The following is a 12,586-nucleotide window of genomic DNA, read 5'->3' on the forward strand; positions in this document are numbered from 1 at the left end:
GCCCAGGAGTTGGAGGTTGCTGTGAGCTGTGATGCCACAGCACTCTACCCAGGGGGACAGCTTGAGGCTCTGTCTCAAAAAAAAAAAAAAAAATACACCCCTCACTGTTCATAAACTCCTTTACAAACTTTTCTGCTGCTTCCAAATTAGAACCGGTAGCCTTTCTGTGCAAAATAACACTATGGATCCCAGTTCTTAAAGTTCTCAAACCACTCCCTACTGGCTTTGAATTCCTCTTTTTGAGCACTAATATCAGGCATGCCTTTCACTAAATCGTATTGGAGAACTGTGGCTTTCTCACAATTTTTTTTTAATCTCGCACCCCTTTTAACTTTATCTCACAAATTATTGTCTCAGAAATCACATCACCAGCCAGCTGTTTTTCATTAATCCAAACTAAGGGGATTTTTTCCATCTCTTCTATAATTTTTGATCTCCTAGAGGTCAGCATCATTAACCCCTTTTGCCACATCAGCTACTTTGGTAGCTTCTTTATTTTTCAAAATCATACAAACGTTTGATTTAGGCATCCTGAACATAGTAGCAAGATCAGCCACATGTATACTGTTTCATGCTCAGCAATAAGATCTTTCTCAACTTCAATTGTAGCTCTGATGTAGGGACCTGCCCAAAGAGAACCATTCTGCCCAGAAAGGAATGAGTGCCCCAGTCCCCATCCCCAGAACCCTTATATTCACACCCTGCCTTAACCCACATGCTGACTTCTTTTTCGCACTCAGCTCACTGGCACCATAGCGAATGCGGGCCACGTTGCCCACACAGAACCTGGTCTCTGCTACCTTTCATTCACATCTTGGAATAACCTCTCATTTTCAGTCCCAAGCCTCATTTTTGGTGCCAAAAACCTGGGATAAATAGAAAGCCCTTTCGGGGGACTGAGATATACCCCATCAGACCCACTCCCAACTAAACAGACCATCGTTCTGACGAGACGAAGAGAAAATGGGGACCCCTCCAACCCCCGCACAGAATCCATCCATTTATTAGTGAGGTGAGCACACGTCTATAGCCCCTTTCTGAGCCTTTCAACTTCTCTTCCCTTTCTCCACTCTGGGCCAAAAACTCCAGTAGTCTGAGCTTCCTAAATCTGGAGCCAGTCACAGACTAAGCCCTACACGTCAGACTTGCCCATCCAATGCCTCCTGTGTGGTGACCGCCGCCCTGGGCCTGTACCACTCCTTTCAAGCTAGTTCAAGGTCCTTCAGGGATGCCTGGTAACCTCCCCAATCCCAGCCGAGGCCACCTCCCTCCTCCTCATAAGTTCTCTTTTTATCCTCACTTCAACCTCATTTATTTTCTTCCTCCAGTTTCCAATATGCTGCCCACTCAGTCATGGATTCCCCCTTCTTCACCTTTAAGCTGCCTCTTAACTCACCTCAAGCCTCCACACCTTTATCCTGACCTTAAGCTTAAATGCCTCATCTTTTTCTGTAATACCTCTTGGCTGTGTACAAACTAGATAATGGCTCACAATGGCCTGAAAATGGCACCTTTGACCTTTCAATCCTTACTGACCTCAACAATTACTGTTGGAGACTGGGCAAATGGTCAGAAGTCCCTTACATTCAGGCCTTCCTCCTTCTCCGAAACATTTCTTCTTTGTGTTCATCTTGTGAACCTTCTCAAATTTCCCTTGCACGGTCCAAACCAGGCCTCTGATTCTCCATTGTCTTTCTTTGACCCAGCAGACAATCCTCCCTCTTCTGCCACCCTTTACCCTCCTCCCTACCCACATAATTTCACCCCACCCTCCTTCCACCACATGTTGATAAGAAAGAAAAGATCGTGGACCTGGGCAGGAAAGGAGAGATGGCAGACCCAACTTCCCCACCTCATACTAGATCTGGCCACACCTTTGGACCTTCCACTTCCAGACCACCACAATCTCTATACCCCCTCCAAGAAGTTATAGGAACGAAGGTATCATCAGGGTTCAGGTTCCCTTTTCTTGCTCAGACTTGACTCATCTAAGTCAGAAACTAAGTTCATTCTCCACGTATCTCACAAAATACTCTCAAGAATTTAGGTATCTAACCCAATCACATGGTCTGACCTGGCATAATTTATGTCATCTTCACCTCCACCCTAACTTTAGAGAAGAGAGAGCAGGTCTGGACCCAGGCCCACGACCACACTGAAGATCTAGTACAGAGAACAGACCAAACCCTGCCAGGCAGTGTTAAGCCATCCCCCAGGAAGACCCCAATTGGAATTACCAAACTGACTCTCCGGGAGTCTGCCTAGGTAACCACAGGGTCCAGCAAGGTCTCTTAGAGGGACTAAAGAAAGCAACTCATAAGGCCATCAATAACCCAGAAACAGGATGAAAATCCTGTCCACTTCTTAACCTGTCTTAACCAAGTCCTCCACCACTATACTACCCTATCACCCAACAGCAACAAGGGCAGGCTCATTATCAACATGCATTTTATCTCCCAATCTGTACCAAATATCTGGGGGGAAAAAACCTCCAAAAATCCCCCCAAGGCCCTCAGATCCCCTCTCCCAATGAAATCTCATTGACAATAGCCTTCAAAGACTTCAATAACTTAGAAAAGGCCTCTGGCAGAGTCTCTCAGAGCTCTAATTATTGGCTTCAGCCATTAGACAAACTCCAGCTACTTCTCAAAACTCCTCTGGACAGTCTGGAAAAAGAAGGCCTCCCCTGGGACTATGCTTCAGGTGCAGTAAAGCTGGCCACTGGGCCAGACAGTGCCCAAATCCACCCCCCACCCCACCCCCAAGCCGTGTCCAGTCTGCAGAGATCTTCACTGGAAGTCTGACTGCCCACGTCCTTCTGAGGATCTGGTTCACAGTCACTCCCAGAAACTGACTGGATTCCCCAACCTCTTGGGCTTGGCCGCTGAAGAATGGCAGTTCCCAGAGAATCAGCAGGCTCCTTGGATGATCACCAGGACTGAACTCCAGGTAACTTTGCTAGTGGAAGATAAGCCAATCTCTTTTCTCATGGATACTGGGGCCACTTACTCCACTCTACCCTTCTATAAGAGTCCTTTACAACAGGCTCGGCGCCTGTGGCTCAAGTGGCTAAGGCGCCAGCCATGTACACCCAAGGTGGCAGGTTTGAATCCAGCCCAGCCCGCCAAACAACAATGATGGCTGCAACCAAAAAATAGCCAGGTGTTGTGGCAGGCGCCTGTGGTCCCAGCTACTTGGGAGGCGGAGGCAGGAGACTCGCTTGAGCCCAAGAGTTGGAGGTTGCTGTGAGCTGTGATGCCACAGCACTCTATCCAGGAGGACAGCTTGAGGCTCTGTCTCAAAAAAAAAAAAAAAAAAAAGAGTCCTTTACAACAAACAGAGATGTCGGTGGTGGGCATTGATGGCAATTTGCTATGCCCTCATGCTACTCTGTCGTTGTGGTGCTCACTTTGCAGACACTCTTTTTCACATTCATTCCTTATCATTCCTTCATACAGCGTTCCTCTACTAGGCAGAGATATCCTCTGAAGATTACAAGTGACCCTGACGATTCCCACCAGCTCCCCCATTCTCTCAATCCAACTTCCCCAAGGACCCCATTGTGTGGGATACTTCTGTTCCTTCTATAGTCTTCCATCGTTCACCCATTCTCATTGCCCTCCAATCCCAACATTCATATCCTTCCCTTAAGCAATACCCAATCCCCACAGTAGCCCTTAAGGGTTTTTTGTTGTTGTTGTTTTGTTTTGAAACAGAGTCTCACTATGTCGCCCTCAGTAGAGTGCCATGACATCACAGCTCACAGCAACCTCCAGCTCTTGGGCTTAAGTAATTCTCTTGCCTCAGCCTCCCAAGTAGATGGGACTACAGGTGCCCACCACAACACCCAGCTTTTTTTTTGGTTGTCGTTGTCATCGGTGTTTGGCAGGCCCAGGCTGGGTTTATGTATGTGGCTGGTGCCCTGGCCACTGATGAGCAACAGGCGCCAAGCCAACCTTTAAGGGCGTTAAACCACTCATCCCCAAACTTCTGTCATCCAGTATTCTCAAAGCTACTAACTCCCCCTAAAATACTCCCATCCTTGGGTAGTGCCTGTGGCTCAGTGAGTAGGGCACTGCCCGCATATACCGAGGGTGGCGCGTTCAAACCTGGCCCCGGCCAAACTGCAACAAAAAAATAGCTGGGCATTGTGTTGGGTGCCTGTAGTCCCAGCTACTCGGGAGAGTGAGGTAAGGTAATCTCCTAAGCCCAGGAGTTGGAGGTTATTGTGAGCTGTGAGACACCACTCTACCATGAGCACTCTACCATGGGCAATAAAGTAAGACTCTGTCTCTACAAAAAAAAAAAAAAAAAAAAAACCACTCCCATCTTTCCTATATAAAAGAAAACAAAACTGATGGTTCATATGGGTTAGTGCAAGACTTACAGGCCATCAATGAAATTGTTCAGCTTATTCACCCAGTAGTCCCTAATCCCTATACCCGCCTATCTACCATTTCTTCCAATACCTCCCACTACACAGTTTTAGATCTCAAAGATGTCTTTTTTAGTAGTCCCAGCTACTCAGGAGTTCAAGACTAGCCTGAGCAACATGGCAAGCCCCCATCTCACAAAAAAAGACTGAGTATCTCACAACTACCCACTCATTTCCTTTATCCCATTTTATATACCCAACAGTCTCAAAATAACAATACTATCATCACCAATATAATTATTGAGAAAAGTTTTACATTTTTTTTGCACATGCTCTTCTCTAACCCTTCCATTCTTTCTCTCTATTTTAACAGATATGCTATTTTTTCTGAGCCTACATTCATTAAATACTTTACCTTCTTCCTTTTAACATTCTGAATTCTACAAAAAAAAAAATCTGTTTAATGATCACCATGAGTTTTTGCGATTGAATCTCATTTTCTAGAGGATTTCTCTTGGAAGGGTTACAATAGTCCTTGAAAATGATGTTCCCCACACTTTTGCATATTAGGGCAGTTTGTCTATCAACTTTACACTTGAAAATAATTTTTTTTCCAAATTTATTTTTATTTTGCATACGTTGGAAACAGAATCCTATCAAAAGAGAATAAAGAAGAATGTGCCCAGTGTGACACAGGGAGAGCATACACACGTCTGCCTCGAGTTTGCCCCTCACCCCTGCACAGGACGCAGGGACATAGGGGAGGGGTATGGGACGCACCAAAAGATACAGCACCAGAAGCAGGACTTCCACATACAGTGGTGTTCACAGTAGCAGGATTCTAAGTGGGCTCCAGGGATGACAGAATTGACCCTACACAAACATGGGAATATAAAACTGGTGATTCCTACCCATCATCAGCCACTTGAGCTCATCGGTTATCAGAACCATAAACAAAATTTAGTCCTGGATGTTCAGGTGCCTGACTGGGGTCCAGGGGCAGTGTTTAGTGAGCTTCTTTGAGAAATTGAAGTTAAAAATACAGAACAAATGACCTGGAGGAAGAGGAATGCTGGGACCCAGTCTCAGTTATAAACAGCGAAAGTTGTGCTTTGTTGTCTCATTTAAATTGAGACTTGGAAAGATCTTGCAGCAGGCTGGGAGATAAGAGGTCACACGAAATGTTCACAGCCACCTGCAGCAGCAAGTGTGTGCAGACGGCATTTCCAGGGCTGCTCCTGTGGACTCCCTGGGAGGTTCTCAGAGTCTTTGTCCTTACAGTAAAGTCAGTCCAAGTGGCTACTTGGGCCCCTTCCTCCCCTCACACCCAGGCAGAGTGTGGATGTTCAGCCTCTTGATCTGGGGAATAAAAACACCCATATCCACTCAGGGGGATGTCTTGGTATTCTAGTTCATTGAATAACAAATTCAATAGGCACTAATCAGCTCCTTTGAAACCTAAGTGCCCCTACCCCACCCAACAAGGCTCCCATGGCCTTTTAGGCAACTAGGCTGAGCAGCCCCAAGCTCAGTGCACATGACACTGCAGGTCTCAACAGGTGTCACGTACACCAGACCTGACCACCGTGTGCTTGACAGAGCGCCTGTTACACGTGCTCAAGGTCTTGGGCTGACACGAGATTCTTACCCTGGGACTTGCCTGCAGCTTCTTTGTTCTAATTTTGAAGACATGGTCAGTGCTTTTTCTGACTTTTCCTTAACAAGCTCCTCCTCATCAGAGCCTAATGCACACCCACCTACGGGAAACATGCCATGCCAGGCCCAGGATGGCTGGCCATGCCCTGCTGGGACACTGTGGTAGTGTCTCCCTCTGAGGGTTGCTATGACTTCACAGCTAGAGGTAGCCCTCTGCCATGAAGCTGCCTTGGGAAGGGTATAGATGCGTTATGGGCCTGAGAACACACCAAGAAAACACATGTCTAGGCAGGTCTCAAAGCACAGAATACCACACATGTCCACAAACACACCACAAAAGGAGGCAGCATTTTTTCCCAAGTCAGACCAAAATCTCTCATAAAATACAATGTCCTAGTTTGGAGCAGGAAGTGATTTCCCATGTATCTAAATGTCTTTCATTAGTGATAACTGCAGATGCCCAGCTCAGGCCTGACTATGGACTGGCACCCTCTTCCCTAGCAGTGAGAGAGAAACCCATCTCCAGGATGTGGACACACAACAGGAGGCTGGCTCTCCCCTCAATGTCTGACCACTCCTGGACAGAAGAACAGATGTGAGGACATGGGACCTGGAACAGTGGGTGACCTGCCTGTCCAGACTGCCCAGACCCAGCTCCTCCCCATGTCCCCTGCACCCTCCAGTTCTGGGCTCCTCCTCTGACAGTCTCTCTCCTGAGGGTCTGGTCACACCACCCTAAGAATATCAGCCCTTGGGGACTGTCACCACACTCCACCAGAAAGCACAGATTCATCAGAAGCAGAAGGAACAGGAGACAGTGTGACTTCATAGATTGTGCTCCACAGAAAACTTAAAAGAGGCTGTGTTTGCTCCCAAGACAGTGAAGAAGAATATGCCTCAGTAGCTATCAGCCACCTTGGGATGCAGTGATGGACCAGAGAGGTGGGCAGCAGCCTCCCCGACTCCCGGCGCACTAGCGCCCCCTACTTGACCTTCACCACTTGCTCATAGGAGGGGGTGGAGGTGTGCTGCAGTAAGAAGGCGGAGGTGAGTAGGCTGAGCTCCCTGGGGCTGGGCTGGGCCGGCCGGGACCTGGAAAGCCATTGCCGTGGTGCTCCCGACAGGATTCAACCCCAGTCCTCCTGGGTCAGTGTAAAACGGTGGCCCCGGCTGCTGGGATCCTGGAGCAGGTGTGGGGAGTTGCCGGGTATAGGACACGTTGAAGGTGGGCTCCTCGATCAGCGGCGGGGGATGCATGCGCCTCCGGATAAAGAAGCCCGCTCCGCAGCAGAAGAGCACGCCCATCATCAGGAGGAACCAGAAGTACCATAGCCTCTGTATGGACAGAGCCCGCACACAACAGCAGGAGCCACAGCAGTCTTCATAGGAGCGGCATATGTAATATGTTGGATAAAGTCCTTCAAAATACTAGCAATGCTTTTTGGCTTCTGACGCCAACAAGTAAAAAGTGATGAAAATGGTCACTCTGTGGGAGATGGGTGAGACGGGTGAAAGAGATAGGAATCAGGTTTCAGTCCATCATTTGATAGAGCTGACTTCTGAACTTAGTGGTCTTTCTCCAGGAGCAGCCCGAGCGCAGCGCCGCCGCCCTCCCCGGCTGGCCACTCATGGCTCGTCGCGGCTGGCCACGCTGGGTGCGGGTCGCAGGCGCCGCAGACCAATAATTCTTTTTTTTTTTTTTTAAGCGGCAGAGTCTTACTCTTGGTAGAGTACTGTAACATCACAGCTCACAGCAACCTCCAGCGCTTGGGCTTAGGCGATTCTCTTGCCTCAGCCTCTTGAGTAGCTGGGACTACAGACGCCCAACACAACGCCCGGCTATTATTTTGTTGCAGTTTGGTCGGGGCCCGGTTCAAACCCACCACCCTCAGTATATGGGGCCGGTGCCCTACTCACTGAGCCACAGGTGCCACCCGAAAATCATTTTTTAAATATAAAATGCTTAGCTCGAATTTTCTTTCCTGGAGATATTTCATTTTCTTCTGATAATGGAAAATCTAATTTTCTTTCCCTTAGAAGTTACTTGCTATTTTTACCTAGCTGCCTATTTTTTTTTTTTTTTGAGACAGAGTGTTACTCTGTTACTCTTGGTAGAGTGCCATGGTGTCCCAGCTCACAGTAACCTCAAACTCTTGAGTGCAAGCAATTCTCTTGCCTCAGCCTCCTGAATAGCTGGGACGACAGGTGCCCATCACAACACCCAGCTATTTTTTTTTTCTTTTAGAGACGGGGTCTCACTCTTGCTCAGGCTGGTCTCAAACTCCTGGGCTCAGGCAATCCACCCACCTTGGCCTCCCAGAGTGCTAGGATTACAGGTGTGAGCCATAGTACCCCTTGATTATCTGATTTTTTTTTTTTCTTGAGACAGAGTCTCACTCTGGTGCTCTGAGTTGAGTACCATCATCATAGCTCAAAGCAACCTCAAGCTCTGGGGCTTAAGCGATTCTCTTGCCTCAGCCTCCCAAGTAGCTGGGACTACAGGTGCCCACCACATGCCCAGATAGTTTTTCTATTTTTAGTAGTGATGGGGTCTCGCTTTTGCTCAGGCTGGTCTCAAACCCCTGAGCCCAAGCAATCCACCCACCTCTGCCTTCCAGAATGCTAGGAATATAGGTGTGATTACCTGATTTTTAAAAGGGAAAGAGGGCAAACTCTACTTAAATGTGGATTCTGCCTTCCCCCCGCCCCTTCTTCCTATCCACAAAGCAGACACAATACCCAGAAGAGTTATAGCCACCTTGTGCTCATGAAGCCAAAACATACACACTGAGGATGGCAGAGGAAGATAAAAGAAGCCTGATTCCTTGAGCTGCTGCCCAGCCCCAGACTGCCTATTCCAGTCACATAAGGAAAGTAAACCCCTTATTTAAACCACTTTGCTGGGTTTCTGTTAAATGCAGCCAAATGCGATCCTATCAAATAGAGAATTTGGTACACTGTGGTGGGTGCTGCAAATAATCTAATCTGAAGATTAGGCCTTTGCTGAGGGTAAGGATGGGGCTGTGGGCAATGAGGGCTCAGATATTGCAGACTGGAATGCCGACAACCTTGTTATGCAGAGGAGAAACATTTGGTCAAGCTGTTATTTTATGGGAAACAACCTATATGCCAACCAAGTTGGCATGGGCTGGTGACTTCATTCCACTTTCAACAAATTCCTGAGCGAGACCAATGAACTAGCACTATCCAGACTGAAAAAAAAAACAAAGGAAAGGAAGCCCCATTTCACTAAGAAAGGCGCTCTGCCGATGGCTTGCAAATCTCTTCAATTCAGCATTTCATAGTTTGGAGACTGCCGGGCTGAGAAAGATAATTGCTTTTGTTCTCTATGTAGGAGCAGTGGCTGCCAAGCAGTACCTCAGAAGAAGGTAAGATTGGTGTCTGGGGCCTTTCCTAAGCACCTTCTTATAAGAATCCACCACTTGACAAGACGGAGTGGGGTCTGCGAAGTTATCTCATTCCACTACAGTCTTTTGTTTCAGTAAAGTTTAAGGCTAGGGGGACAGAGGAACACGGAAGCCAATAGGTGACGGAGTAGGATCTCTGACTACGGCTATACCAGAGCTTTGGCTGCAGTTACTCACAGGTAGGATCAACTGGAGGCAAATACACTAGAAGTCTACAGCATTCTGGAGGGGATCAGATCACCAAAAGCAAATTTAAAAACCCGGCCAGCAAAAGCATATACTTTTTCAACCCCAGGTCCCTGAAGTCACACAACAGAAAGGGTATCCTCCCCAAAGTTCACTTCAGAGATGGCTAAAAAGGAAAATGAATAAGAAGTCGTCTCAAAAGAAGATGGAACTTGGATCATGGAGTGTAATAGAAATGGAATGAGCCTGGGATTTGAGGCCCCTCACCCATCTGCCTTTAACTTACCTTTCCAGGCTTCCCTCACTTCTCCTTAAACCCCGGTCAGACAGTCAGCAGGCTACTCTCCAAACGTGGTTCAAGCTTTCCTTCTTTCATGTTGTTGAAATGATTTCATTTCCTTGGAAACACTGCTGTCCTCTCGGGCCCCATTCAGTCTCTACTTGTTCACTTCCTACTCTTCTTTGGAGACGCAGCGGGGAAGCTCAACTCTCCTGCAGCCTTTCTTAAGGCTTCCCTACCTACAGGAGGCCATGCAAGCTTAGGACTGCCAGCACAGCCCTCTGCGGCTGCCATGCTCCGAGTCCTGAGAGCACACCCACCAGACTGGGGCTGACAACTCTCTTTACCCTTGCAGAACTTAAGATCTGTCTGGGTGAGACCTGTAAAGTCTTAAAAGATTACAGCAACCATTTATTAAAAGTATTCATCGGCTCGGCGCCTGTGGCTCAAGCGGCTAAGGTGCCAGCCACATACACCTAAGGTGGCAGGTTCAAATCTAGCCTGGACCCACTAAACAACAATAATGGGCTAAAACAAAAAAAAAAAAAAAGTATTCATCTGGGCCTTTCCCCGGCCTCGTCCATGCAGAGTCCCCCAGTCGGCGGCTCCTCGGAGTTGCCCGGCTGCCTGATGCTTCAGCCCTGGTTGCCGCGGGCTGGGCTGTGCACTTAGTGCCTGGCTCAAGCCCCCCCGAAGTGCCAGCAGGGGCTACAGCGGCCTTGGGCCCCACAGAGAAGGCAGCCGCAGGGAGGAGAATGGGGGCTAACCAGTTAGTGGTGCTCAATGTGTACGACATGGTTGGGCTGCTGTGGATCATTCCTTTTCTTCCTTAAGTCTGGTACATATATGAAAATACAGTAGAACTTCCATAGTTGACCACCTCCCTACATTGACCATCTCCTTAAGTTGATGTAATATTCATAGACTGGACACGTACCACATGTACTCAATGGAAGACCACCTCTGTAAGTTGTATCTTGACTACTTGGACTTTGTCACACACAGTATTAATTTACCCTCTATAACTTGGCCAGTTCAGTTCACTCTACATCAAGAGGTAGAAACTGTGGACTTTGCCCTAGTTGTATTATTTTTTTCTTTAGTGTAAGTTCTTTTTTCACGTCGTATTATTACCATAGGTTGAATCAGGCCTAACGTCCTGTTGTTTCATCATGTGTTGGGAAAGACTTTTCAATGTGAAGGCCTGGTACATCCTGCAATGACTGAAAAATTTTATAGTTAATTGAGACATAAAGGCCCAAAGGAAAGAACTCAAAGAGCTGACAGTGAAGGAAAAAGTTGACCTTTTACATTTTCTGGAAAGCAGCAGCCAGAGAAAGACAGCAGAACAGTTTGGTGTTAACAAGACCATAGTTAGTTAGCAACATCCAAAAACATAAACATGAGTACTTAGAGAAATATGGTAAAGGCAGTGGAGACCCACAACAGAAAAAGAGGAAAACTTCCCCGGATGAAGTCAATCAAGCCACATTAAGCTGGTTCAAGCAAATGAGGGCAGTTAATACCTGGATCTCTGGGCCAAAGATCCGAGAAGTAGCGAAGAAATTCGTACAGGAACTCGGGGTGGCAGATTTCCAAGCATCAAGTGGTTGGTTTGAAAAATTTAAACTACGAAACAAGATCTCCCAGAAAGTCTTACGTGGTGAATCCATTGACATTTCAGCAGAAGTTGTGGAAGAGACTCCAAAGGAAGAGGATGTTAGGCATCTGATAATGCAGTTGAAGTCATTTGCTGCAGAAAAATGCCCAGATATGCTGAGTGGTATGGCCAGTGTTGAGAGTGCTTTCTGCACTTACATTTGTAATAAGAGACAGGTCAAGAGTGACTCTTCCTTCAGAAAGAATAATTAAACGATGAGAAAACAGTAATTGTAGTGATTTTGTATGATACTGTCTGTATGATTCTACTGTGTTTTGATTATATACGATTTCATATGATATTCTCTAATAAATGTACAAGAAAGTAAAAAAAAAAAAGTATTCATCTGGGCTGGGCATGATGGCTCCCACCTGTAATCCTAGCACTCCAGGAAGCAGAGATGGGAGCTCAGGAGTTCAAGACCAGCCAGCCTTAGCAAGAGTGAGAACCTGTTTCTACTAAAAAATAGAAAAATTATCCAGATGTTGTGGCATGCACCTATAGGTCCAGCTACTCAGGATGCTAAGGCAGGAGGATGGCTTGAACCTAGGAGTTTGAGACTGCTTTGAGGTATGCTGATGCCATAGCACTGTAGCCTGGACAACAGAGTGAGACTCTGCCTAAAAAAAAAAAATTCATCTGCCTCTGTGTTATACAGTTTTAGTGCAAACATGAATATGGTATCTTTCCCAAGGTTTCATCCCTCTGCTGCTGTAGGCAGCACTTCATTCTGACTAATTAATTTCTGCTTATATCTATCTGTATTAGTTCCTCTTTTTAATAGTTCTTCCTTTCTTCTTTTTTTTTGTATACTTGGCCTTTTTCTAGCTTTTTAGTTAATGTTTAATTCTATTAATACAAGAATTCAATGTAGTACATTTTCTTCTCACTACATTTGCATTATCTCAGAGATTCAGATAAGCTATGTTTTCATTATTGCTAGTTCATGAAATTCTGCAGTTTGGGTTTTTTTTTTTTTTTTTTTTTGAGACAGGAGCCTC

At 46.6% G+C, this 12,586-nt stretch overlaps 1 pseudogene; it reads right to left on the reverse strand.

Moving 5' to 3' along the window:
• Nucleotides 1-7,014: 7,014 nt before the first annotated feature.
• LOC100964954 lies at nucleotides 7,015-10,721 on the reverse strand (annotated as a pseudogene).
• Nucleotides 10,722-12,586: the final 1,865 nt, after the last annotated feature.

Source organism: Otolemur garnettii, unplaced genomic scaffold (genome assembly GCF_000181295.1).
Source record: "Otolemur garnettii isolate 467f Iridium unplaced genomic scaffold, OtoGar3 scaffold00011, whole genome shotgun sequence".
In the NCBI taxonomy this organism is placed as follows: Eukaryota; Metazoa; Chordata; class Mammalia; order Primates; family Galagidae; genus Otolemur; species Otolemur garnettii.